This window comes from Phalangium opilio, unplaced genomic scaffold (assembly GCF_054372755.1).
Source record: "Phalangium opilio isolate 3A_F unplaced genomic scaffold, DU_Popi_V2 ptg000090l_1, whole genome shotgun sequence".
Lineage (NCBI taxonomy): Eukaryota > Metazoa > Arthropoda > Arachnida > Opiliones > Phalangiidae > Phalangium > Phalangium opilio.
Window position 1 is genome coordinate 2185562 of NW_028324195.1, and position 26974 is coordinate 2212535.

The following is a 26974-nucleotide window of genomic DNA, read 5'->3' on the forward strand; positions in this document are numbered from 1 at the left end:
TAAAGGGGCTTAGTTTCTTTCGTTCACAACGTGAATCTGTGGATTCTACTCCTCGTATGAGGGGTAGGGTTCGAATCCCACTTCTGACACGATATGTTTTATGAAATTAACTGGAAGAGATGTAATTTATAAAACGTCCAAATTAAGAGTGACCACGTCAGGATGGCCGAGCGGTCTAAGGCGCCAGACTCAAGGGGCTCAGTTTCCTTCGTTCACAACGTGAATATGTGTATTCTGGTCCTCGTATGAGGGCGTGGGTTCGAATCCCACTTCTGACACGATATGTTTTATGAAATTAACTGGAAGAGATGTAATTTATAAAACGTCCCAATTGAATAAATGCAAGTCAGGGTGGCCGAGCGGTCTAAGGCGCCAGACTCAAGGGGCTCAGTTTCCTTCGTTCACAACGTGAATCTGTGTATTCTGGTCCTCGTATGAGGGCGTGGGTTCGAATCCCACTTCTGACACGATATGTTTTATGAAATTAACTGGAAGAGATGTAATTTATAAAACGTCCAAATTAAGAGTGACCACGTCAGGATGGCCGAGCGGTCTAAGGCGCCAGACTCAAGGGGCTCAGTTTCCTTCGTTCACAACGTGAATATGTGTATTCTGGTCCTCGTATGAGGGCGTGGGTTCGAATCCCACTTCTGACACGATATGTTTTATGAAATTAACTGGAAGAGATGTAATTTATAAAACGTCCCAATTGAATGAATGCAAGTCAGGGTGGCCGAGCGGTCTAAGGCGCCAGACTCAAGGGGCTCAGTTTCCTTCGTTCACAACGTGAATCTGTGTATTCTGGTCCTCGTATGAGGGCGTGGGTTCGAATCCCACTTCTGACACGATATGTTTTATGAAATTAACTGGAAGAGATGTAATTTATAAAACGTCCCAATTGAAAGAATCCATGTCAGGATGGCCGAGCGGTCTAAGGCGCCAGACCCAAGGGGCTCGGTTTCCTTCGTTCACAACGTGAATATGTGTATTCTGGTCCTCGTATGAGGGCGTGGGTTCGAATCCCACTTCTGACACGATATGTTTTATGAAATTAACTGGAAGAGATGTAATTTATAAAACGTCCCAATTGAATGAATGCAAGTCAGGGTGGCCGAGCGGTCTAAGGCGCCAGACTCAAGGGGCTCAGTTTCCTTCGTTCACAACGTGAATCTGTGTATTCTGGTCCTCGTATGAGGGCGTGGGTTCGAATCCCACTTCTGACACGATATGTTTTACGAAATTAAATAGAATAGATGTAATTTATAAAACGTCCCAATTGAAAGAATCCATGTCAGGATGGCGGAGCGGTCTAAGGCGCCAGACTCAAGGGGCTTAGTTTGTTTCGTTCACAACTTGAATCTGTGTATTCTGGTCCTCGTATGAGGGCGTGGGTTCGAATTTCACTTCTGACACGAAGTGGTTTATGAAATTAACTGGAAGAGATGTAATTTATAAAACGTCCAAATTAGAATAGACCACGTCAGGATGGCGGAGCGGTCTAAGACGCCAGACTCAAGGGGCTCAGTTTCCTTCGTTCACAACGTGAATCTGTGGATTCTACTCCTCGTATGAGGGCGTGGGTTCGAATCCCACTTCTGACACGATATGTTTTATGAAATTAACTGGAAGAGATGTAATTTATAAAACGTCCCAATTGAATGTATCCAAGTCAGGGTGGCCGTGCGGTGTAAGGCGCCAGACTCAAGGGTCTCAGTTTCCTTCGTTCACAACGTGAATCTGTGTATTCTGGTCATCGTATGAGGGCGTGGGTTCGAATCCCACTTCTGACACGATATGTTTTATGAAATTAACTGGAAGAGATGTAATTTATTAAACGTCCCAATTGAATGTATCCAAGTCAGGGTGGCCGAGCGGTCTAAGGCGCCAGACTCAAGGGGCTCAGTTTCCTTCGTTCACAACGTGAATCTGTGTATTCTGGTCCTCGTATGAGGGCGTGGGTTCGAATCCCACTTCTGACACGATATGTTTTATGAAATTAAATAGAATAGATGTAATTTATAAAACGTCCCAATTGAAAGAATCCATGTCAGGATGGCCGAGCGGTGTAAGGCGCCAGACTCAAGGGGCTCAGTTTCCTTCGTTCACAACGTGAATATGTGTATTCTGGTCCTCGTATGAGGGCGTGGGTTCGAATCCCACTTCTGACGCGATATGTTTTATGAAATTAACTGGAAGAGATGTAATTTATAAAACGTCCCAATTGAATGAATGCAAGTCAGGGTGGCCGAGCGGTCTAAGGCGCCAGACTCAAGGGGCTCAGTTTCCTTCGTTCACAACGTGAATCTGTGTATTCTGGTCCTCGTATGAGGGCGTGGGTTCGAATCCCACTTCTGACACGATATGTTTTACGAAATTAAATAGAATAGATGTAATTTATAAAACGTCCCAATTGAAAGAATCCATGTCAGGATGGCGGAGCGGTCTAAGGCGCCAGACTCAAGGGGCTTAGTTTGTTTCGTTCACAACTTGAATCTGTGTATTCTGGTCCTCGTATGAGGGCGTGGGTTCGAATTTCACTTCTGACACGAAGTGGTTTATGAAATTAACTGGAAGAGATGTAATTTATAAAACGTCCAAATTAGAATAGACCACGTCAGGATGGCGGAGCGGTCTAAGACGCCAGACTCAAGGGGCTCAGTTTCCTTCGTTCACAACGTGAATCTGTGGATTCTACTCCTCGTATGAGGGCGTGGGTTCGAATCCCACTTCTGACACGATATGTTTTATGAAATTAACTGGAAGAGATGTAATTTATAAAACGTCCCAATTGAATGTATCCAAGTCAGGGTGGCCGTGCGGTGTAAGGCGCCAGACTCAAGGGTCTCAGTTTCCTTCGTTCACAACGTGAATCTGTGTATTCTGGTCATCGTATGAGGGCGTGGGTTCGAATCCCACTTCTGACACGATATGTTTTATGAAATTAACTGGAAGAGATGTAATTTATTAAACGTCCCAATTGAATGTATCCAAGTCAGGGTGGCCGAGCGGTCTAAGGCGCCAGACTCAAGGGGCTCAGTTTCCTTCGTTCACAACGTGAATCTGTGTATTCTGGTCCTCGTATGAGGGCGTGGGTTCGAATCCCACTTCTGACACGATATGTTTTATGAAATTAAATAGAATAGATGTAATTTATAAAACGTCCCAATTGAAAGAATCCATGTCAGGATGGCCGAGCGGTGTAAGGCGCCAGACTCAAGGGGCTCAGTTTCCTTCGTTCACAACGTGAATATGTGTATTCTGGTCCTCGTATGAGGGCGTGGGTTCGAATCCCACTTCTGACGCGATATGTTTTATGAAATTAACTGGAAGAGATGTAATTTATAAAACGTCCCAATTGAATGAATGCAAGTCAGGGTGGCCGAGCGGTCTAAGGCGCCAGACTCAAGGGGCTCAGTTTCCTTCGTTCACAACGTGAATCTGTGTATTCTGGTCCTCGTATGAGGGCGTGGGTTCGAATCCCACTTCTGACACGATATGTTTTACGAAATTAAATAGAATAGATGTAATTTATAAAACGTCCCAATTGAAAGAATCCATGTCAGGATGGCGGAGCGGTCTAAGGCGCCAGACTCAAGGGGCTTAGTTTGTTTCGTTCACAACTTGAATCTGTGTATTCTGGTCCTCGTATGAGGGCGTGGGTTCGAATTTCACTTCTGACACGAAGTGGTTTATGAAATTAACTGGAAGAGATGTAATTTATAAAACGTCCAAATTAGAAGAGACCACGTCAGGATGGCGGAGCGGTCTAAGACGCCAGACTCAAGGGGCTCAGTTTCCTTCGTTCACAACGTGAATCTGTGGATTCTACTCCTCTTATGAGGGCGTGGGTTCGAATCCCACTTCTGACACGATATGTTTTATGAAATTAACTGGAAGAGATGTAATTTATAAAACGTCCCAATTGAATGTATCCAAGTCAGGGTGGCCGTGCGGTGTAAGGCGCCAGACTCAAGGGTCTCAGTTTCCTTCGTTCACAACGTGAATCTGTGTATTCTGGTCCTCGTATGAGGGCGTGGGTTCGAATCCCACTTCTGACACGATATGTTTTATGAAATTAAATAGAATAGATGTAATTTATAAAACGTCCCAATTGAAAGAATCCATGTCAGGATGGCGGAGCGGTCTAAGGCGCCAGACTCAAGGGGCTTAGTTTGTTTCGTTCACAACGTGAATCTGTGTATTCTGGTCCTCGTATGAGGGCGTGGGTTCGAATCCCACTTCTGACACGAAGTGGTTTATGAAATTAACTGGAAGAGATGTAATTTATAAAACGTCCAAATTAGAAGAGACCACGTCAGGATGGCGGAGCGGTCTAAGACGCCAGACTAAAGGGGCTCAGTTTCCTTCGTTCACAACGTGAATCTGTGGATTCTACTCCTCGTATGAGGGCGTGGGTTCGAATCCCACTTCGGACACGATATGTTTTATGAAATTAACTGGAAGAGATGTAATTTATAAAACGTCCCAATTGAATGAATGCAAGTCAGGGTGGCCGAGCGGTCTAAGGCGCCAGACTCAAGGGTCTCAGTTTCCTTCGTTCACAACGTGAATCTGTGTATTCTGGTCCTCGTATGAGGGCGTGGGTTCGAATCCCACTTCTGACACGATATGTTTTATGAAATTAAATAGAATAGATGTAATTTATAAAACGTCCCAATTGAAGGAATCCATGTCAGGATGGCGGAGCGGTCTAAGGCGCCATACTCAAGGGGCTTAGTTTGTTTCGTTCACAACGTGAATCTGTGTATTCTGGTCCTCGTATGAGGGCGTGGGTTCGAATCCCACTTCTGAGACGATATGTTTTATGAAATTAACTGGAAGAGATGTAATTTATAAAACGTCCCAATTGAATGAATGCAAGTCAGGGTGGCCGAGCGGTCTAAGGCGCCAGACTCAAGGGGCTCAGTTTCCTTCGTTCACAACGTGAATCTGTGTATTCTGGTCCTCGTATGAGGGCGTGGGTTCGAATCCCACTTCTGACACGATATGTTTTATGAAATTAACTGGAAGAGATGTAATTTATAAAACTTCCAAATTAGAAGTGACCACGTCAGGATGGCGGAGCGGTCTAACACGCAAGACTCAAGGGGTCGTAGTTTCTTTCGTTCACAACGTGAATCTGTGTATTCTGGTACTCGTATGAGGGCGTGGGTTCGAATCCCACTTCTGACACGATATGTTTTATGAAATTAACTGGAAGAGATGTAATTTATAAAACGTCCAAATTAGAGGTGACCACGTCAGGATGGCGGAGCGGTCAAGGCGCAAGACTCAAGGGGCGTAGTTTCTTTCGTTCACAACGTGAATCTGTGTATTCTGGTCCTATTATGTGGGCGTTGGTTCAAATCCCACTTCTGACACGATATGTTTTATGAAATTAACTGGAAATGATGTAATTTATAAAACGTCCCAATTGAATGAATCCAAGTCAGGGTGGCCGAGCGGTCTAAGGCGCCAGACTCAAGGGGCTCAGTTTCCTTCGTTCACATCGTGAATCTGTGTATTCTGGTCCTCGTATGAGGGCGTGGGTTCGAATCCCACTTCTGACACGATATGTTTTATGAAATTAACTGGAAGAGATGTAATTTATAAAACTTCCAAATTAGAAGTGACCACGTCAGGATGGCGGAGCGGTCTAACACGCAAGACTCAAGGGGTCGTAGTTTCTTTCGTTCACAACGTGAATCTGTGTATTCTGGTCCTCGTATGAGGGCGTGGGTTCGAATCCCACTTCTGACACGATATGTTTTATGAAATTAACTGGAAGAGATGTAATTTATAAAACGTCCAAATTAGAGGTGACCACGTCAGGATGGCGGAGCGGTCAAGGCGCAAGACTCAAGGGGCGTAGTTTCTTTCGTTCACAACGTGAATCTGTGTATTCTGGTCCTATTATGTGGGCGTTGGTTCAAATCCCACTTCTGACACGATATGTTTTATGAAATTAACTGGAAATGATGTAATTTATAAAACGTCCCAATGGAATGAATCCAAGTCAGGGTGGCCGAGCGGTCTAAGGCGCCAGACTCAAGGGGCTCAGTTTCCTTCGTTCACATCGTGAATCTGTGTATTCTGGTCCTCGTATGAGGGCGTGGGTTCGAATCCCACTTCTGACACGATATGTTTTATGAAATTAAATAGAATAGATGTAATTTATAAAACGTCCAAATTAGAGGTGACCACGTCAGGATGGCGGAACGGTCTAAGGCGCAAGAGTCAAGGGGCGTAGTTTCTTTCGTTCACAACGTGAATCTGTGTATTCTGGTCCTCGTATGAGGGCGTGGGTTCGAATCCCACTTCTGACACGAAGTGGTTTATGAAATTAACTGGAAGAGATGTAATTTATAAAACGTCCCAATTGAAAGAATCCATGTCAGGATGGCCGAACGGTCTAAGGCGCCAGACTTAAGGGGCTCAGTTTCCTTCGTTCACAACGTGAATATGTGTATTCTGGTCCTCGTATGAGGGCGTGGGTTCGAATCCCACTTCTGACACGATATGTTTTATGTAATTAACTGGAAGAGATGTAATTTATAAAACGTCCCAATTGAATGAATGCAAGTCAGGGTGGCCGAGCGGTCTAAGGCGCCAGACTCAAGGGGCTCAGTTTCCTTCGTTCACAACGTGAATCTGTGTAATCTGGTCCTCGTATGAGGGCGTGGGTTCGATTCCCACTTCTGACACGATATGTTTTATGAAATTAAATAGAATAGATGTAATTTATAAAACGTCCCAATTGAAAGAATCCATGTCAGGATGGCGGAGCGGTCTAAGGCGCCAGACTCAAGGGGCTTAGTTTGTTTCGTTCACAACGTGAATCTGTGTATTCTGGTCCTCGTATGAGGGCGTGGGTTCGAATCCCACTTCTGACACGAAGTGGTTTATGAAATTAACTGGAAGAGATGTAATTTATAAAACGTCCAAATTAGAAGAGACCACGTCAGGATGGCGGAGCGGTCTAAGACGCCAGACTCAAGGGGCTCAGTTTCCTTCGTTCACAACGTGAATCTGTGGATTCTACTCCTCGTATGAGGGCGTGGGTTCGAATCCCACTTCGTACACGATATGTTTTATGAAATTAACTGGAAGAGATGTAATTTATAAAACGTCCCAATTGAATGAATGCAAGTCAGGGTGGCCGAGCGGTCTAAGGCGCCAGACTCAAGGGTCTCAGTTTCCTTCGTTCACAACGTGAATCTGTGTATTCTGGTCCTCGTATGAGGGCGTGGGTTCGAATCCCACTTCTGACACGATATGTTTTATGAAATTAAATAGAATAGATGTAATTTATAAAACGTCCCAATTGAAGGAATCCATGTCAGGATGGCGGAGCGGTCTAAGGCGCCATACTCAAGGGGCTTAGTTTGTTTCGTTCACAACGTGAATCTGTGTATTCTGGTCCTCGTATGAGGGCGTGGGTTCGAATCCCACTTCTGACACGATATGTTTTATGAAATTAACTGGAAGAGATGTAATTTATAAAACGTCCCAATTGAATGAATGCAAGTCAGGGTGGCCGAGCGGTCTAAGGCGCCAGACTCAAGGGGCTCAGTTTCCTTCGTTCACAACGTGAATCTGTGTATTCTGGTCCTCGTATGAGGGCGTGGGTTCGAATCCCACTTCTGACACGATATGTTTTATGAAATTAACTGGAAGAGATGTAATTTATAAAACTTCCAAATTAGAAGTGACCACGTCAGGATGGCGGAGCGGTCTAACACGCAAGACTCAAGGGGTCGTAGTTTCTTTCGTTCACAACGTGAATCTGTGTATTCTGGTCCTCGTATGAGGGCGTGGGTTCGAATCCCACTTCTGACACGATATGTTTTATGAAATTAACTGGAAGAGATGTAATTTATAAAACGTCCAAATTAGAGGTGACCACGTCAGGATGGCGGAGCGGTCAAGGCGCAAGATTCAAGGGGCGTAGTTTCTTTCGTTCACAACGTGAATCTGTGTATTCTGGTCCTATTATGTGGGCGTTGGTTCAAATCCCACTTCTGACACGATATGTTTTATGAAATTAACTGGAAGAGATGTAATTTATAAAACGTCCCAATTGAATGAATCCAAGTCAGGGTGGCCGAGCGGTCTAAGGCGCCAGACTCAAGGGGCTCAGTTTCCTTCGTTCACATCGTGAATCTGTGTATTCTGGTCCTCGTATGAGGGCGTGGGTTCGAATCCCACTTCTGACACGATATGTTTTATGAAATTAAATAGAATAGATGTAATTTATAAAACGTCCAAATTAGAAGTGACCACGTCAAGATGGCGGAACGGTCTAAGGCGCAAGAGTCAAGGGGCGTAGTTTCTTTCGTTCACAACGTGAATCTGTGTATTCTGGTCCTCGTATGAGGGCGTGGGTTCGAATCCCACTTCTGACACGAAGTGGTTTATGAAATTAACTGGAAGAGATGTAATTTATAAAACGTCCAAATTAGAAGTGACCACGTCAAGATGGCGGAGCGGTCTAAGGCGCCAGACTCAAGGGGCTCAGTTTCCTTCGTTCACAACGTGAATCTGTGTATTCTGGTCCTCGTATGAGGGCGTGGGTTCGAATCCCACTTCTGACACGATATGTTTTATGAAATAAACTGGAAGAGATGTAATTTATTAAACGTCCCAATTGAATGTATCCAAGTCAGGGTGGCCGAGCGGTGTAAGGCGCCAGGCTAAAGGGTCTCAGTTTCCTTCGTTCACAACGTGAATCTGTGTATTCAGGTCCTCGTATGAGGGCGTGGGTTCGAATCCCACTTCTGACACGATATGTTTTATGAAATTAAATAGAATAGATGTAATTTATTAAACGTCCCAATTGAAAGAATCCATGTTAGGATAGCGGAGCGGTCTAAGACGCCAGACTAAAGGGGCTTAGTTTCTTTCGTTCACAACGTGAATCTGTGGATTCTACTCCTCGTATGAGGGGTAGGGTTCGAATCCCACTTCTGACACGATATGTTTTATGAAATTAACTGGAAGAGATGTAATTTATAAAACGTCCAAATTAAGAGTGACCACGTCAGGATGGCGGATCGGTCTAAGGCGCAAGACTCAAGGGGCGGAGTTTCTTTCGTTCACAACGTGAATCTGTGTATTCTGGTCCTCGTATGAGGGCGTTGGTTCGAATCCCACTTCTGACACGATATGTTTTATGAAATTAACTGGAAGAGATGTAATTTATAAAACGTCCCAATTGAATGAATTCAAGTCAGGGTGGCCGAGCGGTCTAAGGCGCCAGACTCAAGGGGCTCAGTTTCCTTCGTTCACAACGTGAATCTGTGTATTCTGGTCCTCGTATGAGGGCGTGGGTTCGAATCCCACTTCTGACACAATATGTTTTATGAAATTAAATAGAATAGATGTAATTTATAAAACGTCCCAATTGAAAGAATCCATGTCAGGATGGCCGAGCGGTGTAAGGCGCCAGACTCAAGGGGCTCAGTTTCCTTCGTTCACAACGTGAATATGTGTATTCTGGTCCTCGTATGAGGGCGTGGGTTCGAATCCCACTTCTGACGCGATATGTTTTATGAAATTAACTGGAAGAGATGTAATTTATAAAACGTCCCAATTGAATGAATGCAAGTCAGGGTGGCCGAGCGGTCTAAGGCGCCAGACTCAAGGGGCTTAGTTTGTTTCGTTCACAACTTGAATCTGTGTATTCTGGTCCTCGTATGAGGGCGTGGGTTCGAATTTCACTTCTGACACGAAGTGGTTTATGAAATTAACTGGAAGAGATGTAATTTATAAAACGTCCAAATTAGAAGAGACCACGTCAGGATGGCGGAGCGGTCTAAGACGCCAGACTCAAGGGGCTCAGTTTCCTTCGTTCACAACGTGAATCTGTGGATTCTACTCCTCTTATGAGGGCGTGGGTTCGAATCCCACTTCTGACACGATATGTTTTATGAAATTAACTGGAAGAGATGTAATTTATAAAACGTCCCAATTGAATGTATCCAAGTCAGGGTGGCCGTGCGGTGTAAGGCGCCAGACTCAAGGGTCTCAGTTTCCTTCGTTCACAACGTGAATCTGTGTATTCTGGTCCTCGTATGAGGGCGTGGGTTCGAATCCCACTTCTGACACGATATGTTTTATGAAATTAAATAGAATAGATGCAATTTATAAAACGTCCCAATTGAAAGAATCCATGTCAGGATGGCGGAGCGGTCTAAGGCGCCAGACTCAAGGGGCTTAGTTTGTTTCGTTCACAACGTGAATCTGTGTATTCTGGTCCTCGTATGAGGGCGTGGGTTCGAATCCCACTTCTGACACGAAGTGGTTTATGAAATTAACTGGAAGAGATGTAATTTATAAAACGTCTAAATTAGAAGAGACCACGTCAGGATGGCGGAGCGGTCTAAGACGCCAGACTAAAGGGGCTTAGTTTCTTTCGTTCACAACGTGAATCTGTGGATTCTACTCCTCGTATGAGGGCGTGGGTTCGAATCCCACTTCTGACACGATATGTTTTATGAAATTAACTGGAAGAGATGTAATTTATAAAACGCCCAAATTAAGAGTGACCACGTCAGGATGGCGGATCGGTCTAAGGCGCAAGACTCAAGGGGCGTAGTTTCTTTCGTTCACAACGTGAATCTGTGTATTCTGGTCCTCGTATGAGGGCGTGGGTTCGAATCCCACTTCTGACACGATATGTTTTATGAAATTAACTGGAAGAGATGTAATTTATAAAACGTCCCAATTGAATGAATGCAAGTCAGGGTGGCCGAGCGGTCTAAGGCGCCAGACTCAAGGGGCTCAGTTTCCTTCGTTCACAACGTGAATCTGTGTATTCTGGTCCTCGTATGAGGGCGTGGGTTCGAATCCCACTTCTGACACGATATGTTTTATGAAATTAAATAGAATAGATGTAATTTATAAAACGTCCCAATTGAAAGAATCCATGTCAGGATGGCCGAGCGGTCTAAGGCGCCAGACTTAAGGGGCTCAGTTTCCTTCGTTCACAACGTGAATATGTGTATTCTGGTCCTCGTATGAGGGCGTGGGTTCGAATCCCACTTCTGACACGATATGTTTTATGTAATTAACTGGAAGAGATGTAATTTATAAAACGCCCAAATTAAGAGTGACCACGTCAGGATGGCGGATCGGTCTAAGGCGCAAGACTCAAGGGGCGTAGTTTCTTTCGTTCACAACGTGAATCTGTGTATTCTGGTCCTCGTATGAGGGCGTGGGTTCGAATCCCACTTCTGACACGATATGTTTTATGAAATTAACTGGAAGAGATGTAATTTATAAAACGTCCCAATTGAATGAATGCAAGTCAGGGTGGCCGAGCGGTCTAAGGCGCCAGACTCAAGGGGCTCAGTTTCCTTCGTTCACAACGTGAATCTGTGTAATCTGGTCCTCGTATGAGGGCGTGGGTTCGATTCCCACTTCTGACACGATATGTTTTATGAAATTAAATAGAATAGATGTAATTTATAAAACGTCCCAATTGAAAGAATCCATGTCAGGATGGCGGAGCGGTCTAAGGCGCCAGACTCAAGGGGCTTAGTTTGTTTCGTTCACAACGTGAATCTGTGTATTCTGGTCCTCGTATGAGGGCGTGGGTTCGAATCCCACTTCTGACACGAAGTGGTTTATGAAATTAACTGGAAGAGATGTAATTTATAAAACGTCTAAATTAGAAGAGACCACGTCAGGATGGCGGAGCGGTCTAAGACGCCAGACTAAAGGGGCTTAGTTTCTTTCGTTCACAACGTGAATCTGTGGATTCTACTCCTCGTATGAGGGCGTGGGTTCGAATCCCACTTCTGACACGATATGTTTTATGAAATTAACTGGAAGAGATGTAATTTATAAAACGCCCAAATTAAGAGTGACCACGTCAGGATGGCGGATCGGTCTAAGGCGCAAGACTCAAGGGGCGTAGTTTCTTTCGTTCACAACGTGAATCTGTGTATTCTGGTCCTCGTATGAGGGCGTGGGTTCGAATCCCACTTCTGACACGATATGTTTTATGAAATTAACTGGAAGAGATGTAATTTATAAAACGTCCCAATTGAATGAATGCAAGTCAGGGTGGCCGAGCGGTCTAAGGCGCCAGACTCAAGGGGTTCAGTTTCCTTCGTTCACAACGTGAATCTGTGTAATCTGGTCCTCGTATGAGGGCGTGGGTTCGATTCCCACTTCTGACACGATATGTTTTATGAAATTAAATAGAATAGATGTAATTTATAAAACGTCCCAATTGAAAGAATCCATGTCAGGATGGCGGAGCGGTCTAAGGCGCCAGACTCAAGGGGCTTAGTTTGTTTCGTTCACAACGTGAATCTGTGTATTCTGGTCCTCGTATGAGGGCGTGGGTTCGAATCCCACTTCTGACACGAAGTGACTTATGAAATTAACTGGAAGAGATGTAATTTATAAAACGTCCAAATTAGAAGAGACCTCGTCAGGATGGCGGAGCGGTCTAAGACGCCAGACTCAAGGGGCTCAGTTTCCTTCGTTCACAACGTGAATCTGTGGATTCTACTCCTCGTATGAGGGCGTGGGTTCGAATCCCACTTCGGACACGATATGTTTTATGAAATTAACTGGAAGAGATGTAATTTAAAAAACGTCGCAATTGAATGAATGCAAGTCAGGGTGGCCGAGCGGTCTAAGGCGCCAGACTCAAGGGTCTCAGTTTCCTTCGTTCACAACGTGAATCTGTGTATTCTGGTCCTCGTATGAGGGCGTGGGTTCGAATCCCACTTCTGACACGATATGTTTTATGAAATTAAATAGAATAGATGTAATTTATAAAACGTCCCAATTGAAAGAATCCATGTCAGGATGGCGGAGCGGTCTAAGGCGCCATACTCAAGGGGCTTAGTTTGTTTCGTTCACAACGTGAATCTGTGTATTCTGGTCCTCGTATGAGGGCGTGGGTTCGAATCCCACTTCTGACACGATATGTTTTATGAAATTAACTGGAAGAGATGTAATTTATAAAACGTCCCAATTGAATGAATGCAAGTCAGGGTGGTCGAGCGGTCTAAGGCGCCAGACTCAAGGGGCTCAGTTTCCTTCGTTCACAACGTGAATCTGTGTATTCTGGTCCTCGTATGAGGGCGTGGGTTCGAATCCCACTTCTGACATGATATGTTTTATGAAATTAACTGGAAGAGATGTAATTTATAAAACTTCCAAATTAGAAGTGACCACGTCAGGATGGCGGAGCGGTCTAACACGCAAGACTCAAGGGGTCGTAGTTTCTTTCGTTCACAACGTGAATCTGTGTATTCTGGTCCTCGTATGAGGGCGTGGGTTCGAATCCCACTTCTGACACGATATGTTTTATGAAATTAACTGGAAGAGATGTAATTTATAAAACGTCCAAATTAGAGGTGACCACGTCAGGATGGCGGAGCGGTCAAGGCGCAAGACTCAAGGGGCGTAGTTTCTTTCGTTCACAACGTGAATCTGTGTATTCTGGTCCTATTATGTGGGCGTTGGTTCAAATCCCACTTCTGACACGATATGTTTTATGAAATTAACTGGAAGAGATGTAATTTATAAAACGTCCCAATTGAATGAATGCAAGTCAGGGTGGCCGAGCGGTCTAAGGCGCCAGACTCAAGGGGCTCAGTTTCCTTCGTTCACAACGTGAATCTGTGTAATCTGGTCCTCGTATGAGGGCGTGGGTTCGATTCCCACTTCTGACACGATATGTTTTATGAAATTAAATAGAATAGATGTAATTTATAAAACGTCCCAATTGAAAGAATCCATGTCAGGATGGCGGAGCGGTCTAAGGCGCCAGACTCAAGGGGCTTAGTTTGTTTCGTTCACAACGTGAATCTGTGTATTCTGGTCCTCGTATGAGGGCGTGGGTTCGAATCCCACTTCTGACACGAAGTGACTTATGAAATTAACTGGAAGAGATGTAATTTATAAAACGTCCAAATTAGAAGAGACCTCGTCAGGATGGCGGAGCGGTCTAAGACGCCAGACTCAAGGGGCTCAGTTTCCTTCGTTCACAACGTGAATCTGTGGATTCTACTCCTCGTATGAGGGCGTGGGTTCGAATCCCACTTCGGACACGATATGTTTTATGAAATTAACTGGAAGAGATGTAATTTAAAAAACGTCGCAATTGAATGAATGCAAGTCAGGGTGGCCGAGCGGTCTAAGGCGCCAGACTCAAGGGTCTCAGTTTCCTTCGTTCACAACGTGAATCTGTGTATTCTGGTCCTCGTATGAGGGCGTGGGTTCGAATCCCACTTCTGACACGATATGTTTTATGAAATTAAATAGAATAGATGTAATTTATAAAACGTCCCAATTGAAAGAATCCATGTCAGGATGGCGGAGCGGTCTAAGGCGCCATACTCAAGGGGCTTAGTTTGTTTCGTTCACAACGTGAATCTGTGTATTCTGGTCCTCGTATGAGGGCGTGGGTTCGAATCCCACTTCTGACACGATATGTTTTATGAAATTAACTGGAAAAGATGTGTTTTATAAAACGTCCCAATTGAATGAATGCAAGTCAGGTTGGCCGAGCGGTCTAAGGCGCCAGACTCAAGGGGCTCAGTTTCCTTCGTTCACAACGTGAATCTGTGTATTCTGGTCCTCGTATGAGGGCGTGGGTTCGAATCCCACTTCTGACATGATATGTTTTATGAAATTAACTGGAAGAGATGTAATTTATAAAACGTCCCAATTGAATGAATGCAAGTCAGGATGGCGGAGCGGTCTAAGGCGCCAGACTCAAGGGGCTTAGTTTGTTTCGTTCACAACGTGAATCTGTGTATTCTGGTCCTCGTATGAGGGCGTGGGTTCGAATCCCACTTCTGACACGAAGTGACTTATGAAATTAACTGGAAGAGATGTAATTTATAAAACGTCCAAATTAGAAGAGACCTCGTCAGGATGGCGGAGCGGTCTAAGACGCCAGACTCAAGGGGCTCAGTTTCCTTCGTTCACAACGTGAATCTGTGGATTCTACTCCTCGTATGAGGGCGTGGGTTCGAATCCCACTTCGGACACGATATGTTTTATGAAATTAACTGGAAGAGATGTAATTTAAAAAACGTCGCAATTGAATGAATGCAAGTCAGGGTGGCCGAGCGGTCTAAGGCGCCAGACTCAAGGGTCTCAGTTTCCTTCGTTCACAACGTGAATCTGTGTATTCTGGTCCTCGTATGAGGGCGTGGGTTCGAATCCCACTTCTGACACGATATGTTTTATGAAATTAAATAGAATAGATGTAATTTATAAAACGTCCCAATTGAAAGAATCCATGTCAGGATGGCGGAGCGGTCTAAGGCGCCATACTCAAGGGGCTTAGTTTGTTTCGTTCACAACGTGAATCTGTGTATTCTGGTCCTCGTATGAGGGCGTGGGTTCGAATCCCACTTCTGACACGATATGTTTTATGAAATTAACTGGAAGAGATGTAATTTATAAAACGTCCCAATTGAATGAATCCAAGTCAGGGTGGCCGAGCGGTCTAAGGCGCCAGACTCAAGGGGCTCAGTTTCCTTCGTTCACATCGTGAATCTGTGTATTCTGGTCCTCGTATGAGGGCGTGGGTTCGAATCCCATTTCTGACACGATATGTTTTATGAAATTAAGTAGAATAGATGTAATTTATAAAACGTCCAAATTAGAGGTGACCACGTCAGGATGGCGGAACGGTCTAAGGCGCAAGAGTCAAGGGGCGTAGTTTCTTTCGTTCACAACGTGAATCTGTGAATTCTTTTCCCTTATGAGGGCCTGGGTTCGAATCCCACTTCTGACACGAAGTGGTTGATGAATTTAACTGGAAGAGATGTAATTTAAAAAACGTCCAAATTAGAAGTGACCACGTCAGGATGGCGGAGCGGTCTAAGGCGCCAGACTCAAGGGGCTTAGTTTGTTTCGTTCACAACGTGAATCTGTGTATTCTGGTCCTCGTATGAGGGCGTGGGTTCGAATCCCACTTCTGACACGAAGTGACTTATGAAATTAACTGGAAGAGATGTAATTTATAAAACGTCCAAATTAGAAGAGACCTCGTCAGGATGGCGGAGCGGTCTAAGACGCCAGACTCAAGGGGCTCAGTTTCCTTCGTTCACAACGTGAATCTGTGGATTCTACTCCTCGTATGAGGGCGTGGGTTCGAATCCCACTTCGGACACGATATGTTTTATGAAATTAACTGGAAGAGATGTAATTTATAAAACGTCGCAATTGAATGAATGCAAGTCAGGGTGGCCGAGCGGTCTAAGGCGCCAGACTCAAGGGTCTCGGTTTCCTTCGTTCACAACGTGAATCTGTGTATTCTGGTCCTCGTATGAGGGCGTGGGTTCGAATCCCACTTCTGACACGATATGTTTTATGAAATTAAATAGAATAGATGTAATTTATAAAACGTCCAAATTAGAGGTGACCACGTCAGGATGGCGGAACGGTCTAAGGCGCAAGAGTCAAGGGGCGTAGTTTCTTTCGTTCACAACGTGAATCTGTGAATTCTTTTCCCTTATGAGGGCCTGGGTTCGAATCCCACTTCTGACACGAAGTGGTTGATGAATTTAACTGGAAGAGATGTAATTTAAAAAACGTCCAAATTAGAAGTGACCACGTCAGGATGGCGGAGCGGTCTAAGGCGCAAGACTCAAGGGGCGTAGTTTCTTTCGTTCACAACGTGAATCTGTGTATTCTGGTCCTATTATGTGGGCGTTGGTTCAAATCCCACTTCTGACACGATATGTTTTATGAAATTAACTGGAAGAGATGTAATTTATAAAACGTCCCAATTGAATGAATCCAAGTCAGGATGACCGAGCGGTCTAAGGCGCCAGACTCAAGGGGCTCAGTTTCATTCGTTCACAACGTTAATCTGTGTATTCTGGTCCTCGTATGAGGGCGTGGGTTCGAATCCCACTTCTGACACGGTATGTTTTATGAAATTAACTGGAAGAGATGTAATTTATAAAACGTCCAAATTAGAGGTGACCACGTCAGGATGGCGGAGCGGTCTAAGGCGCAAGAGTCAAGGGGCGTAGTTTCTTTCGTTCACAACGTGAATCTGTGTATTCTGGTCCTCGTATGAGGGCGTGGGTTCAAATCCCACTTCTGACACGATATGTTTTATGAAATTAACTAGAATATATGTAATTTATAAAACGTCCCAATTGAAAGAATCCATGTCAGGATGGCCGAGCGGTCTAAGGCGCCACACTCAAGAGGCTCATTTTCCTTCGTTCACAACGTGAATCTGTGTATTCTGGTCCTCTTATGAGGGCGTGGGTTCGAATCCCACTTCTGACACGAAGTGGTTGATGAAATTAAATGGAAGAGATGTAATTTATAAAACGTCCAAATTAGAAGTGACCACGTCAGGATGGCGGAGCGGTCTAAGGCGCAAGACTCAAGGGGCGTAGTTTCTTTTGTTCACAACGTGAATCTGTGTATTCTGGTCCACGTATGAGGGCGTGGGTTCGAATCCCACTTCTGACACGATATGTTTTGTGAAATTAACTGGAAGAGATGTAATTTATAAAACGTCCCAATTGAATGAATCCAAGTCAGGGTGGCCGAGCGGTCTAAGGTGCCAGACTCAAAGGGCTCAGTTTCCTTCGTTCACAACGTGAATCTGTGTATTCTGGTCCTCGTATGAGGGCGTGGGTTCGAATCCCACTTCTGACACGATATGTTTTATGAAATTAAATAGAATAGATGTAATTTATAAAACGTACCAATTGAAAGAATCCATGTCAGGATGGCCGAGCGGTCTAAGGCGACACACTCAAGGGGCTCATTTTCCTTCGTTTACAACTTGAATCTGTGTATTCTGGTCCTATTATGAGGGCGTGGGTTCGAGTCCCACTTCTGACACGAAGTGGTTGATGATATTAACTGGAAGAGATGTAATTTATAAAACGTCCAAATTAGAAGTGACCACGTCAGGATGGCGGAGCGGTCTAAGGCGCAAGACTCAAGGGGCGTAGTTTCTTTTGTTCACAACGTGAATCTGTGTATTCTGGTCCACGTATGAGGGCGTGGGTTCGAATCCCACTTCTGACACGATATGTTTTATGAAATTAACTGGAAGAGATGTAATTTATAAAACGTCCCAATTGAATGAATCCAAGTCAGGGCGGCCGAGCGGTCTAAGGCGCCAGACTCAAGGGGCTCAGTTTCCTTCGTTAACAACGTGAATCTGTGTATTCTGGTCCTCTTATGAGGGCGTGGGTTCGAATCCCACTTCTGACAGGATATGTTTTATGAAATTAACTAGAATAGATGTAATTTATAAAACGTCCCAATTGAATGAATCCAAGTCAGGGTGGCCGAGCGGTCTAAGGCGCCAGACTAAAGGGGCTCAGTTTCCTTCGTTCACAACGTGAATCTGTGTATTCTGGTCCTCGTATGAGGGCGTGGGTTCGAATCCCACTTCTGACACGATATGTTTTATGAAATTAACTGGAAGAGATGTAATTTATAAAACGTCCAAATTAGATGTGATCACGTCAGGATGGCGGAGCGGTCTAAGGCGCAAGACTCAAGGGGCGTAGTTTCTTTCGTTCACAACGTGAATCTGTGTATTCTGGTCCTCGTATGAGGGCTTGGGTTCAAATCCCACTTCTGACACGATATGTTTTATGAAATTAACTGGAAGAGATGTAATTTATAAAACGTCCCAATTGAATGAATCCAAGTCAGGGTGGCCGAGCGGTCTAAGGCGCCAGACTCAAGGGGCTCAGTTTCCTTCGTTCACAACGTGAATCTGTGTATTCTGGTCCTCGTATGAGGGCGTGGGTTCAAATCCCACTTCTGACACGATATGTTGTATGAAATTAACTGGAAAAGATGTAATTTATAAAACGTCAAAATTGAATGAATCCATGTCAGGATGGTGGAGCGGTCTAAGGCACCAGACTCAAGGGGCTTAGTTTGTTTCGTTCACAACGTGAATCTGTGTATTCTGGTCCTCTTATGAGGGCGTGGGTTCGAAGCCCACTTTTGACAGGATATGTTTTATGAAATTAACTAGAATAGATGTAATTTATAAAACGTCCCAATTGAAAGAATCCATGTCAGGATGGCCGAGCGGTCTAAGGCGCCAGACTCAAGGGGCTCAGTTTCCTTCGTTCACAACGTGAATCTGTGTATTCTGGTCCTCGTATGAGGACGTGGGTTCGAATCCCACTTCTGACACGGTATGTTTTATGAAATTAAATAGAATAGATGTAATTTATAAAACGTCCCAATTGAAAGAATCCATGTCAGGATGGCCGAGCGGTCTAAGGCGACACACTCAAGGGGCTCATTTTCCTTCGTTTACAACGTGAATCTGTGTATTCTGGTCCTCGTATGAGGGCGTTGGTTCGAATCCCACTTCTGACACGATATGTTTTATGAAATTAATTGGAAGAGATGTAATTTATAAAATTTCCCAATTGAAAGAATCCATGTCAGGATGGCCGAGCGGTCTGAGGCGCCAGACTCAAGGGGCTCAGTTTTCTTCGTTCACAACGTGAATCTGTGTATTCTGGTCCTCGTATGAGGGCGTGGGTTCGAATCCCACTTCTGACACGATATGTTTTATGAAATAAACAGGAAGAGATGTAATTTATAAAACGTCCAAATTAGAGGTGATCTCGTCAGGATGGCGGAGCGGTCTAAGGCGCAAGAGTCAAGGGGCGTAGTTTCTTTCGTTCACAACGTGAATCTGTGTATTCTGGTCCTCGTATGAGGGCGTGGGTTCAAATCCCACTTCTGACACGATATGTTTTATGAAATTAACTGGAAGAGATGTAATTTATAAAACGTCCCAATTGAATGAATCCAAGTCAGGTTGGCCGAGCGGTCTAAGGCGCCAGACTCAAGTGGCTCAGTTTCCTTCGTTCACAACGTGTATCTGTGTATTCTGGTCCTCGTATGAGGGCGTGGGTTCAAATACCACTTCTGACACGATATGTTGTATGAAATTAACTGGAAAAGATGTAATTTATAAAACGTCAAAATTGAATGAATCCAAGTCAGGATGGCGGAGCGGTCTAAGGCGCCAGACTCAAGGGGCTTAGTTTGTTTCGTTCACAACGTGAATCTGTGTATTCTGGTCCTCTTATGAGGGCGTGGGTTCGAAGCCCACTTCTGACAGGATATGTTTTATGAAATTAACTAGAATAGATGTAATTTATAAAACGTCCCAATTGAAAGAATCCATGTCAGGATGGCCGAGCGGTCTAAGGCGCCAGACTCAAGGGGCTCAGTTTCCTTCGTTCACATTGTGAATCTGTGTATTCTGGTCCTCGTATGAGGACGTGGGTTCGAATCCCACTTCTGACACGATATGTTTTATGAAATTAACTGGAAGAGATGTAATTTATAAAACGTCCAAATTAGAGGTGACCACGTCAGGATGGCGGAGCGGTCTAAGGTGCAAGACTCAAGGGGCGTAGTTTCTTTCGTTCACAACGTGAATCTGTGTATTCTGGTCCTCTTATGAGGGCGTGGGTTCGAATCCCACTTCTGACACGAAGTGGTTGATGAATTTAACTGGAAGAGATGTAATTTATGAAACGTCCAAATTAGAAGTGACCACGTCAGGATGGCGGAGCGGTCTAAGGCGCAAGACTGAAGAACGTAGTTTCTTTAGTTCACAACGTGAATCTGTAAATTTTGGTCCTCGTATGAGGGCGTGGGTTCGAATCCCACTTCTGACACGATATGTTTTATGAAATTAACTGGAAGAGATGTAATTTATAAAACGTCCCAATTGAATGAATCCAAGTCAGGGTGGCCGAGCGGTCTAAGGCGCCAGACTCAAGGGGCTCAGTTTCCTTCGTTCACATCGTGAATCTGTGTATTCTGGTCCTCGTATGAGGGCGTGGGTTCGAATCCCACTTCTGACACGATATGTTTTATGAAATTAAATAGAATAGATGTAATTTATAAAACGTCCAAATTAGAGATGACCACGTCAGGATGGCGGAGCGGTCTAAGGCGCAAGAGTCAAGGGGTGTAGTTTCTTTCGTTCACAACGTGAATCTGTGTATTCTGGTCCTCTTATGAGGGCGTGGGTTCGAATCCCACTTCTGACACGAAGTGGTTGATGAATTTAACTGGAAGAGATGTAATTTATTAAACGTCCAAATTAGAAGTGACCACGTCAGGATGGCGGAGCGGTCTAAGGCGCAAGACTGAAGAACGTAGTTTCTTTAGTTCACAACGTGAATCTGTAAATTTTGGTCCTCGTATGAGGGCGTGGGTTCGAATCCCACTTCTGACACGATATGTTTTATGAAATTAACTGGAAGAGATGTAATTTATACAACGTCCCAATTGAATGAATCCAAGTCAGGGTGGCCGAGCGGTCTAAGGCGCCAGACTCAAGGGGCTCAGTTTCCTTCGTTCACAACGTGAATCTGTGTATTCTGGTCCTAGTATGAGGAAGTGGGTTCAAATCCCACTTCTGACACGATATGTTTTATGAAATTAACTGGAAAAGATGTAATTTATAAAACGTCAAAATTGAATGAATCCAAGTCAGGATGGCGGAGCGGTCTAAGGCGCCAGACTCAAGGGGCTTAGTTTGTTTCGTTCACAACGTGAATCTGTGTATTCTGGTCCTCTTATGAGGGCGTGGGTTCGAAGCCCACTTCTGACAGGATATGTTTTATGAAATTAACTAGAATAGATGTAATTTATAAAACGTCCCAATTGAAAGAATCCATGTCAGGATGGCCGAGCGGTCTAAGGCGCCAGACTCAAGGGGCTCAGTTTCCTTCGTTCACAACGTGAATCTGTGTATTCTGGTCCTCGTATGAGGACGTGCTTTCGAATCCCACTTCTGACACGATATGTTTTATGAAATTAACTGGAAGAGATGTTTTTTTATAAAACGTCCAAATTAGAGGTGACCACGTCAGGATGGCGGAGCGGTCTAAGGTGCAAGACTCAAGGGGCGTAGTTTCTTTCGTTCACAAGGTGAATCTGTAAATTCTGGTCCTCTTATGAGGGCGTGGGTTCGAATCCCACTTCTGACACGATATGTTTTATGAAATTAACTGGAAGAGATGTAATTTATAAAACGTCCCAATTGAATGAATCCAAGTCAGGATGGCCGAGCGGTCTAAGGCGCCAGACTCAAGGGGCTTAGTTTCATTCGTTCACAACGTTAATCTGTGTATTCTGGTCCTCGTATGAGGGCGTGGGTTCGAATCCCACTTCTGACACGGTATGTTTTATGAAATTAACTGGAAGAGATGTAATTTATAAAACGTCCAAATTAGAGGTGACCACGTCAGGATGGCGGAGCGGTCTAAGGCGCAAGAGTCTAGGGGCGTAGTTTCTTTCGTTCACAACGTGAATCTGGGTATTCTGGTCCTCGTATGAGGGCGTGGGTTCGAATCCCACTTCTGACATGATATGTTTTATGAAATTAACTGGAAGAGATGTAATTTATAAAACGTCCCAATTGAATGAATCCAAGTCAGGGTGGCCGAGCCGTCTAAGGCGCCACACTCAAGAGGCTCATTTTCCTTCGTTCACAACGTGAATCTGTGTATTCTGGTCCTCTTATGAGGGCGTGGGTTCGAATCCCACTTCTGACACGAAGTGGTTGATGAAATTAAATGGAAGAGATGTAATTTATAAAACGTCCAAATTAGAAGTGACCACGTCAGGATGGCGGAGCGGTCTAAGGCGCAAGACTCAAGGGGCGTAGTTTGTTTCGTTCACAACGTGAATTTGTGTATTCTGGTCCTCGTATGAGGGCGTGGGTTCAAATACCACTTCTGACACGATATGTTTTGTGAAATTAACTGGAAGAGATGTAATTTATAAAACGTCCGAATTGAATGAATCCAAGTCAGGGTGGCCGAGCGGTCTAAGGCGCCAGACTCAAGGGGCTCAGTTTCCTTCGTTAACAACGTGAATCTGTGTATTCTGGTCCTCGTATGAGGGCGTGGGTTCGAATCCCACTTCTGACACGATATGTTTTATGAAATTAAATAGAATAGATGTAATTTATAAAACGTCCAAATTAGAGGTGACCACGTCAGGATGGCGGAGCGGTCTAAGGCGCAAGAGTCAAGGGGTGTAGTTTCTTTCGTTCACAACGTGAATCTGTGTATTCTGGTCCTCTTATGAGGGCGTGGGTTCGAATCCCACTTCTGACACGAAGTGGTTGATGAATTTAACTGGAAGAGATGTAATTTATTAAACGTCCAAATTAGAAGTGACCACGTCAGGATGGCGGAGCGGTCTAAGGCGCAAGACTGAAGAACGTAGTTTCTTTCGTTCACAACGTGAATCTGTAAATTTTGGTCCTCGTATGAGGGCGTGGGTTCGAATCCCACTTCTGACACGATATGTTTTATGAAATTAACTGGAAGAGATGTAATTTATAAAACGTCCCAATTGAATGAATCCAAGTCAGGGTGGCCGAGCGGTCTAAGGCGCCAGACTCAAGGGGCTCAGTTTCCTTCGTTCACAACGTGAATCTGTGTATTCTGGTCCTCGTATGAGGGCGTGGGTTCAAATCCCACTTCTGACACGATATGTTTTATGAAATTAACTGGAAAAGATGTAATTTATAAAACGTCAAAATTGAATGAATCCAAGTCAGGATGGCGGAGCGGTCTAAGGCGCCAGACTCAAGGGGCTTAGTTTGTTTCGTTCACAACGTGAATCTGTGTATTCTGGTCCTCTTATGAGGGCGTGGGTTCGAAGCCCACTTCTGACAGGATATGTTTTATGAAATTAACTAGAATAGATGTAATTTATAAAACGTCCCAATTGAAAGAATCCATGTCAGGATGGCCAAGCGGTCTAAGGCGCCAGACTCAAGGGGCTCAGTTTCCTTCGTTCACAACGTGAATCTGTGTATTCTGGTCCTCGTATGAGGACGTGCTTTCGAATCCCACTTCTGACACGATATGTTTTATGAAATTAACTGGAAGAGATGTTTTTTTATAAAACGTCCAAATTAGAGGTGACCACGTCAGGATGGCGGAGCGGTCTAAGGTGCAAGACTCAAGGGGCGTAGTTTCTTTCGTTCACAAGGTGAATCTGTAAATTCTGGTCCTCTTATGAGGGCGTGGGTTCGAATCCCACTTCTGACACGATATGTTTTATGAAATTAACTGGAAGAGATGTAATTTATAAAACGTCCCAATTGAATGAATCCAAGTCAGGATGGCCGAGCGGTCTAAGGTGCCAGACTCAAGGGGCTCAGTTTCCTTCGTTAACAACGTGAATCTGTGTATTCTGGTCATCGTATGAGGGCGTGGGTTCGAATCCCACTTCTGACACGATATGTTTTATGAAATTAAATAGAATAGATGTAATTTATAAAACGTCCAAATTAGAGGTGACCACGTCAGGATGGCGGAGCGGTCTAAGGCGCAAGAGTCAAGGGGTGTAGTTTCTTTCGTTCACAACGTGAATCTGTGTATTCTGGTCCTCTTATGAGGGCGTGGGTTCGAATCCCACTTCTGACACGAAGTGGTTGATGAATTTAACTGGAAGAGATGTAATTTATTAAACGTCCAAATTAGAAGTGACCACGTCAGGATGGCGGAGCGGTCTAAGGCGCAAGACTGAAGAACGTAGTTTCTTTCGTTCACAACGTGAATCTGTAAATTTTGGTCCTCGTATGAAAGCGTGGGTTCGAATCCCACTTCTGACACGATATGTTTTATGAAATTAACTGGAAGAGATGTAATTTATAAAACGTCCCAATTGAATGAATCCAAGTCAGGGTGGCCGAGCGGTCTAAGGCGCCAGACTCAAGGGGCTCAGTTTCCTTCGTTCACAACGTGAATCTGTGTATTCTGGTCCTCGTATGAGGGCGTGGGTTCAAATCCCACTTCTGACACGATATGTTTTATGAAATTAACTGGAAAAGATGTAATTTATAAAACGTCAAAATTGAATGAATCCAAGTCAGGATGGCGGAGCGGTCTAAGGCGCCAGACTCAAGGGGCTCAGTTTCCTTCGTTCACAACGTGAATCTGTGTATTCTGGTCCTCGTATTAGGACGTGCTTTCGAATAACACTTCTGACACGATATGTTTTATGAAATTAACTGGAAGAGATGTTTTTTTATAAAACGTCCAAATTAGAGGTGACCACGTCAGGATGGCGGAGCGGTCTAAGGTGCAAGACTCAAGGGGCGTAGTTTCTTTCGTTCACAAGGTGAATCTGTAAATTCTGGTCCTCTTATGAGGGCGTGGGTTCGAATCCCACTTCTGACACGATATGTTTTATGAAATTAACTGGAAGAGATGTAATTTATAAAACGTCCCAATTGAATGAATCCAAGTCAGGATGGCCGAGCGGTCTAAGGCGCCAGACTCAAGGGGCTTAGTTTCATTCGTTCACAACGTTAATCTGTATATTCTGGTCCTCGTATGAGGGCGTGGGTTCGAATCCCACTTCTGACACGGTATGTTTTATGAAATTAACTGGAAGAGATGTAATTTATAAAACGTCCAAATTAGAGGTGACCACGTCAGGATGGCGGAGCGGTCTAAGGCGCAAGAGTCTAGGGGCGTAGTTTCTTTCGTTCACAACGTGAATCTGTGTATTCTGGTCCTCGTATGAGGGCGTGGGTTCGAATCCCACTTCTGACATGATATGTTTTATGAAATTAACTGGAAGAGATGTAATTTATAAAACGTCCCAATTGAATGAATCCAAGTCAGGGTGGCCGAGCGGTCTAAGGCGCCACACTCAAGGGGTTCAGTTTCCTTCGTTCACAACGTGAATCAGTGTATTCTGGTCCTCGTATTAGGGCGTGGGTTCGAATCCCACTTCTGACACGATATGTTTTATGAAACTAACTAGAATAGATGTAATTTATAAAACGTCCCAATTGAAAGAATCCATGTCAGGATGGCCGAGCAGTCTAAGGCGCCACACTCAAGAGGCTCATTTTCCTTCGTTCACAACGTGAATCTGTGTATTCTGGTCCTCTTATGAGGGCGTGGGTTCGAATCCCACTTCTGACACGAAGTGGTTGATGAAATTAAATGGAAGAGATGTAATTTATAAAACGTCCAAATTAGAAGTGACCACGTCAGGATGGCGGAGCGGTCTAAGGCGCAAGACTCAAGGGGCGTAGTTTGTTTCGTTCACAACGTGAATTTGTGTATTCTGGTCCTCGTATGAGGGCGTGGGTTCAAATCCCACTTCTGACACGATATGTTTTGTGAAATTAACTGGAAGAGATGTAATTTATAAAACGTCCGAATTGAATGAATCCAAGTCAGGGTGGCCGAGCGGTCTAAGGCGCCAGACTCAAGGGGCTCAGTTTCCTTCGTTAACAACGTGAATCTGTGTATTCTGGTCCTCTTATGAGGGCGTGGGTTCGAATCCCACTTCTGACAGGATATGTTTTATGAAATTAACTAGAATAGATGTAATTTATAAAACGTCCCAATTGAAAGAATCCATGTCAGGATGGCCGAGCGGTCTAAGGCGCCAGACTCAAGGGGCTCAGTTTCTTTCGTTCACAACGTGAATCTGTGTATTCTGGTCCTCGTATGAGGGCGTGGGTTCGAATCCCACTTCTGACACGATATGTTTTATGAAATCAACTGGAAGAGATGTAATTTATAAAACGTCCCAATTGAATGAATGCAAGTCAGGGTGGCCGAGCGGTCTAAGGCGCCAGACTCAAGGGGCTCAGTTTCCTTCGTTCACAACGTGAATATGTGTATTCTGGTCCTCGTATGAGGGCGTGGGTTCGAATCCCACTTCTAACACGATATGTTTTATGAAAATAAATAGAATAGATGTAATTTATAAAACGTCCCAATTGAAAGAATGCATGTCAGGATGGCCGAGCGGTCTAAGGCGCCAGACTCAAGGGGCTCAGTTTCCTTCGTTCACAACGTGAATATGTGTATTCTGGTCCTCGTATGAGGGCGTGGGTTCGAATCCCACTTCTGAACACGAAGTGGTTTATGAAATTAACTGGAAGAGATTTAATTTATAAAACGTC

The 26974-nt window shown here is 44.4% G+C and overlaps 45 non-coding genes across 45 annotated transcripts; all 45 read left to right on the forward strand.

Annotated features, from left to right (window-relative positions):
• Positions 1-156: 156 nt before the first annotated feature.
• TRNAL-CAA (transfer RNA leucine (anticodon CAA)) lies at positions 157-278 on the forward strand. Its single transcript has 2 exons — positions 157-194; positions 233-278. It is a non-coding gene; the product is annotated as a tRNA-Leu (tRNA).
• A 67-nt stretch (positions 279-345) lies between these two features.
• On the forward strand, positions 346-467 carry TRNAL-CAA (transfer RNA leucine (anticodon CAA)). The gene is made up of 2 exons: positions 346-383; positions 422-467. It is a non-coding gene; the product is annotated as a tRNA-Leu (tRNA).
• Positions 468-534: 67 nt separating this feature from the next.
• Positions 535-656, forward strand: TRNAL-CAA (transfer RNA leucine (anticodon CAA)). The gene is made up of 2 exons: positions 535-572; positions 611-656. It is a non-coding gene; the product is annotated as a tRNA-Leu (tRNA).
• A 67-nt stretch (positions 657-723) lies between these two features.
• Positions 724-845, forward strand: TRNAL-CAA (transfer RNA leucine (anticodon CAA)). The gene is made up of 2 exons: positions 724-761; positions 800-845. It is a non-coding gene; the product is annotated as a tRNA-Leu (tRNA).
• A 67-nt stretch (positions 846-912) lies between these two features.
• Positions 913-1034, forward strand: TRNAL-CAA (transfer RNA leucine (anticodon CAA)). The gene is made up of 2 exons: positions 913-950; positions 989-1034. It is a non-coding gene; the product is annotated as a tRNA-Leu (tRNA).
• Positions 1035-1101: 67 nt separating this feature from the next.
• On the forward strand, positions 1102-1223 carry TRNAL-CAA (transfer RNA leucine (anticodon CAA)). The gene is made up of 2 exons: positions 1102-1139; positions 1178-1223. It is a non-coding gene; the product is annotated as a tRNA-Leu (tRNA).
• A 634-nt stretch (positions 1224-1857) lies between these two features.
• TRNAL-CAA (transfer RNA leucine (anticodon CAA)) lies at positions 1858-1979 on the forward strand. Its single transcript has 2 exons — positions 1858-1895; positions 1934-1979. It is a non-coding gene; the product is annotated as a tRNA-Leu (tRNA).
• A 67-nt stretch (positions 1980-2046) lies between these two features.
• On the forward strand, positions 2047-2168 carry TRNAL-CAA (transfer RNA leucine (anticodon CAA)). Its single transcript has 2 exons — positions 2047-2084; positions 2123-2168. It is a non-coding gene; the product is annotated as a tRNA-Leu (tRNA).
• Positions 2169-2235: 67 nt separating this feature from the next.
• On the forward strand, positions 2236-2357 carry TRNAL-CAA (transfer RNA leucine (anticodon CAA)). The gene is made up of 2 exons: positions 2236-2273; positions 2312-2357. It is a non-coding gene; the product is annotated as a tRNA-Leu (tRNA).
• A 634-nt stretch (positions 2358-2991) lies between these two features.
• Positions 2992-3113, forward strand: TRNAL-CAA (transfer RNA leucine (anticodon CAA)). Its single transcript has 2 exons — positions 2992-3029; positions 3068-3113. It is a non-coding gene; the product is annotated as a tRNA-Leu (tRNA).
• Positions 3114-3180: 67 nt separating this feature from the next.
• Positions 3181-3302, forward strand: TRNAL-CAA (transfer RNA leucine (anticodon CAA)). The gene is made up of 2 exons: positions 3181-3218; positions 3257-3302. It is a non-coding gene; the product is annotated as a tRNA-Leu (tRNA).
• Positions 3303-3369: 67 nt separating this feature from the next.
• TRNAL-CAA (transfer RNA leucine (anticodon CAA)) lies at positions 3370-3491 on the forward strand. The gene is made up of 2 exons: positions 3370-3407; positions 3446-3491. It is a non-coding gene; the product is annotated as a tRNA-Leu (tRNA).
• A 1012-nt stretch (positions 3492-4503) lies between these two features.
• On the forward strand, positions 4504-4625 carry TRNAL-CAA (transfer RNA leucine (anticodon CAA)). The gene is made up of 2 exons: positions 4504-4541; positions 4580-4625. It is a non-coding gene; the product is annotated as a tRNA-Leu (tRNA).
• Positions 4626-4881: 256 nt separating this feature from the next.
• TRNAL-CAA (transfer RNA leucine (anticodon CAA)) lies at positions 4882-5003 on the forward strand. Its single transcript has 2 exons — positions 4882-4919; positions 4958-5003. It is a non-coding gene; the product is annotated as a tRNA-Leu (tRNA).
• Positions 5004-5448: 445 nt separating this feature from the next.
• TRNAL-CAA (transfer RNA leucine (anticodon CAA)) lies at positions 5449-5570 on the forward strand. The gene is made up of 2 exons: positions 5449-5486; positions 5525-5570. It is a non-coding gene; the product is annotated as a tRNA-Leu (tRNA).
• A 445-nt stretch (positions 5571-6015) lies between these two features.
• TRNAL-CAA (transfer RNA leucine (anticodon CAA)) lies at positions 6016-6137 on the forward strand. Its single transcript has 2 exons — positions 6016-6053; positions 6092-6137. It is a non-coding gene; the product is annotated as a tRNA-Leu (tRNA).
• Positions 6138-6582: 445 nt separating this feature from the next.
• TRNAL-CAA (transfer RNA leucine (anticodon CAA)) lies at positions 6583-6704 on the forward strand. The gene is made up of 2 exons: positions 6583-6620; positions 6659-6704. It is a non-coding gene; the product is annotated as a tRNA-Leu (tRNA).
• Positions 6705-7149: 445 nt separating this feature from the next.
• TRNAL-CAA (transfer RNA leucine (anticodon CAA)) lies at positions 7150-7271 on the forward strand. The gene is made up of 2 exons: positions 7150-7187; positions 7226-7271. It is a non-coding gene; the product is annotated as a tRNA-Leu (tRNA).
• A 256-nt stretch (positions 7272-7527) lies between these two features.
• Positions 7528-7649, forward strand: TRNAL-CAA (transfer RNA leucine (anticodon CAA)). Its single transcript has 2 exons — positions 7528-7565; positions 7604-7649. It is a non-coding gene; the product is annotated as a tRNA-Leu (tRNA).
• Positions 7650-8094: 445 nt separating this feature from the next.
• On the forward strand, positions 8095-8216 carry TRNAL-CAA (transfer RNA leucine (anticodon CAA)). The gene is made up of 2 exons: positions 8095-8132; positions 8171-8216. It is a non-coding gene; the product is annotated as a tRNA-Leu (tRNA).
• A 445-nt stretch (positions 8217-8661) lies between these two features.
• Positions 8662-8783, forward strand: TRNAF-AAA (transfer RNA phenylalanine (anticodon AAA)). Its single transcript has 2 exons — positions 8662-8699; positions 8738-8783. It is a non-coding gene; the product is annotated as a tRNA-Phe (tRNA).
• Positions 8784-9228: 445 nt separating this feature from the next.
• TRNAL-CAA (transfer RNA leucine (anticodon CAA)) lies at positions 9229-9350 on the forward strand. The gene is made up of 2 exons: positions 9229-9266; positions 9305-9350. It is a non-coding gene; the product is annotated as a tRNA-Leu (tRNA).
• Positions 9351-9417: 67 nt separating this feature from the next.
• On the forward strand, positions 9418-9539 carry TRNAL-CAA (transfer RNA leucine (anticodon CAA)). The gene is made up of 2 exons: positions 9418-9455; positions 9494-9539. It is a non-coding gene; the product is annotated as a tRNA-Leu (tRNA).
• Positions 9540-10740: 1201 nt separating this feature from the next.
• Positions 10741-10862, forward strand: TRNAL-CAA (transfer RNA leucine (anticodon CAA)). The gene is made up of 2 exons: positions 10741-10778; positions 10817-10862. It is a non-coding gene; the product is annotated as a tRNA-Leu (tRNA).
• A 67-nt stretch (positions 10863-10929) lies between these two features.
• Positions 10930-11051, forward strand: TRNAL-UAA (transfer RNA leucine (anticodon UAA)). Its single transcript has 2 exons — positions 10930-10967; positions 11006-11051. It is a non-coding gene; the product is annotated as a tRNA-Leu (tRNA).
• A 256-nt stretch (positions 11052-11307) lies between these two features.
• TRNAL-CAA (transfer RNA leucine (anticodon CAA)) lies at positions 11308-11429 on the forward strand. Its single transcript has 2 exons — positions 11308-11345; positions 11384-11429. It is a non-coding gene; the product is annotated as a tRNA-Leu (tRNA).
• A 634-nt stretch (positions 11430-12063) lies between these two features.
• TRNAL-CAA (transfer RNA leucine (anticodon CAA)) lies at positions 12064-12185 on the forward strand. The gene is made up of 2 exons: positions 12064-12101; positions 12140-12185. It is a non-coding gene; the product is annotated as a tRNA-Leu (tRNA).
• A 445-nt stretch (positions 12186-12630) lies between these two features.
• On the forward strand, positions 12631-12752 carry TRNAL-CAA (transfer RNA leucine (anticodon CAA)). The gene is made up of 2 exons: positions 12631-12668; positions 12707-12752. It is a non-coding gene; the product is annotated as a tRNA-Leu (tRNA).
• Positions 12753-13575: 823 nt separating this feature from the next.
• Positions 13576-13697, forward strand: TRNAL-CAA (transfer RNA leucine (anticodon CAA)). Its single transcript has 2 exons — positions 13576-13613; positions 13652-13697. It is a non-coding gene; the product is annotated as a tRNA-Leu (tRNA).
• Positions 13698-14142: 445 nt separating this feature from the next.
• TRNAL-CAA (transfer RNA leucine (anticodon CAA)) lies at positions 14143-14264 on the forward strand. Its single transcript has 2 exons — positions 14143-14180; positions 14219-14264. It is a non-coding gene; the product is annotated as a tRNA-Leu (tRNA).
• Positions 14265-15087: 823 nt separating this feature from the next.
• On the forward strand, positions 15088-15209 carry TRNAL-CAA (transfer RNA leucine (anticodon CAA)). Its single transcript has 2 exons — positions 15088-15125; positions 15164-15209. It is a non-coding gene; the product is annotated as a tRNA-Leu (tRNA).
• Positions 15210-16220: 1011 nt separating this feature from the next.
• TRNAL-CAA (transfer RNA leucine (anticodon CAA)) lies at positions 16221-16342 on the forward strand. The gene is made up of 2 exons: positions 16221-16258; positions 16297-16342. It is a non-coding gene; the product is annotated as a tRNA-Leu (tRNA).
• A 1200-nt stretch (positions 16343-17542) lies between these two features.
• TRNAL-CAA (transfer RNA leucine (anticodon CAA)) lies at positions 17543-17664 on the forward strand. Its single transcript has 2 exons — positions 17543-17580; positions 17619-17664. It is a non-coding gene; the product is annotated as a tRNA-Leu (tRNA).
• A 634-nt stretch (positions 17665-18298) lies between these two features.
• On the forward strand, positions 18299-18420 carry TRNAF-AAA (transfer RNA phenylalanine (anticodon AAA)). Its single transcript has 2 exons — positions 18299-18336; positions 18375-18420. It is a non-coding gene; the product is annotated as a tRNA-Phe (tRNA).
• A 256-nt stretch (positions 18421-18676) lies between these two features.
• TRNAL-CAA (transfer RNA leucine (anticodon CAA)) lies at positions 18677-18798 on the forward strand. Its single transcript has 2 exons — positions 18677-18714; positions 18753-18798. It is a non-coding gene; the product is annotated as a tRNA-Leu (tRNA).
• Positions 18799-19054: 256 nt separating this feature from the next.
• TRNAL-CAA (transfer RNA leucine (anticodon CAA)) lies at positions 19055-19176 on the forward strand. Its single transcript has 2 exons — positions 19055-19092; positions 19131-19176. It is a non-coding gene; the product is annotated as a tRNA-Leu (tRNA).
• A 1012-nt stretch (positions 19177-20188) lies between these two features.
• On the forward strand, positions 20189-20310 carry TRNAL-CAA (transfer RNA leucine (anticodon CAA)). Its single transcript has 2 exons — positions 20189-20226; positions 20265-20310. It is a non-coding gene; the product is annotated as a tRNA-Leu (tRNA).
• Positions 20311-20754: 444 nt separating this feature from the next.
• On the forward strand, positions 20755-20876 carry TRNAL-CAA (transfer RNA leucine (anticodon CAA)). The gene is made up of 2 exons: positions 20755-20792; positions 20831-20876. It is a non-coding gene; the product is annotated as a tRNA-Leu (tRNA).
• Positions 20877-22077: 1201 nt separating this feature from the next.
• On the forward strand, positions 22078-22199 carry TRNAL-CAA (transfer RNA leucine (anticodon CAA)). Its single transcript has 2 exons — positions 22078-22115; positions 22154-22199. It is a non-coding gene; the product is annotated as a tRNA-Leu (tRNA).
• A 634-nt stretch (positions 22200-22833) lies between these two features.
• On the forward strand, positions 22834-22955 carry TRNAL-CAA (transfer RNA leucine (anticodon CAA)). Its single transcript has 2 exons — positions 22834-22871; positions 22910-22955. It is a non-coding gene; the product is annotated as a tRNA-Leu (tRNA).
• A 444-nt stretch (positions 22956-23399) lies between these two features.
• On the forward strand, positions 23400-23521 carry TRNAL-CAA (transfer RNA leucine (anticodon CAA)). The gene is made up of 2 exons: positions 23400-23437; positions 23476-23521. It is a non-coding gene; the product is annotated as a tRNA-Leu (tRNA).
• A 1201-nt stretch (positions 23522-24722) lies between these two features.
• On the forward strand, positions 24723-24844 carry TRNAL-CAA (transfer RNA leucine (anticodon CAA)). The gene is made up of 2 exons: positions 24723-24760; positions 24799-24844. It is a non-coding gene; the product is annotated as a tRNA-Leu (tRNA).
• A 446-nt stretch (positions 24845-25290) lies between these two features.
• On the forward strand, positions 25291-25412 carry TRNAL-CAA (transfer RNA leucine (anticodon CAA)). The gene is made up of 2 exons: positions 25291-25328; positions 25367-25412. It is a non-coding gene; the product is annotated as a tRNA-Leu (tRNA).
• An 823-nt stretch (positions 25413-26235) lies between these two features.
• On the forward strand, positions 26236-26357 carry TRNAL-CAA (transfer RNA leucine (anticodon CAA)). Its single transcript has 2 exons — positions 26236-26273; positions 26312-26357. It is a non-coding gene; the product is annotated as a tRNA-Leu (tRNA).
• A 67-nt stretch (positions 26358-26424) lies between these two features.
• Positions 26425-26546, forward strand: TRNAL-CAA (transfer RNA leucine (anticodon CAA)). The gene is made up of 2 exons: positions 26425-26462; positions 26501-26546. It is a non-coding gene; the product is annotated as a tRNA-Leu (tRNA).
• Positions 26547-26974: the final 428 nt, after the last annotated feature.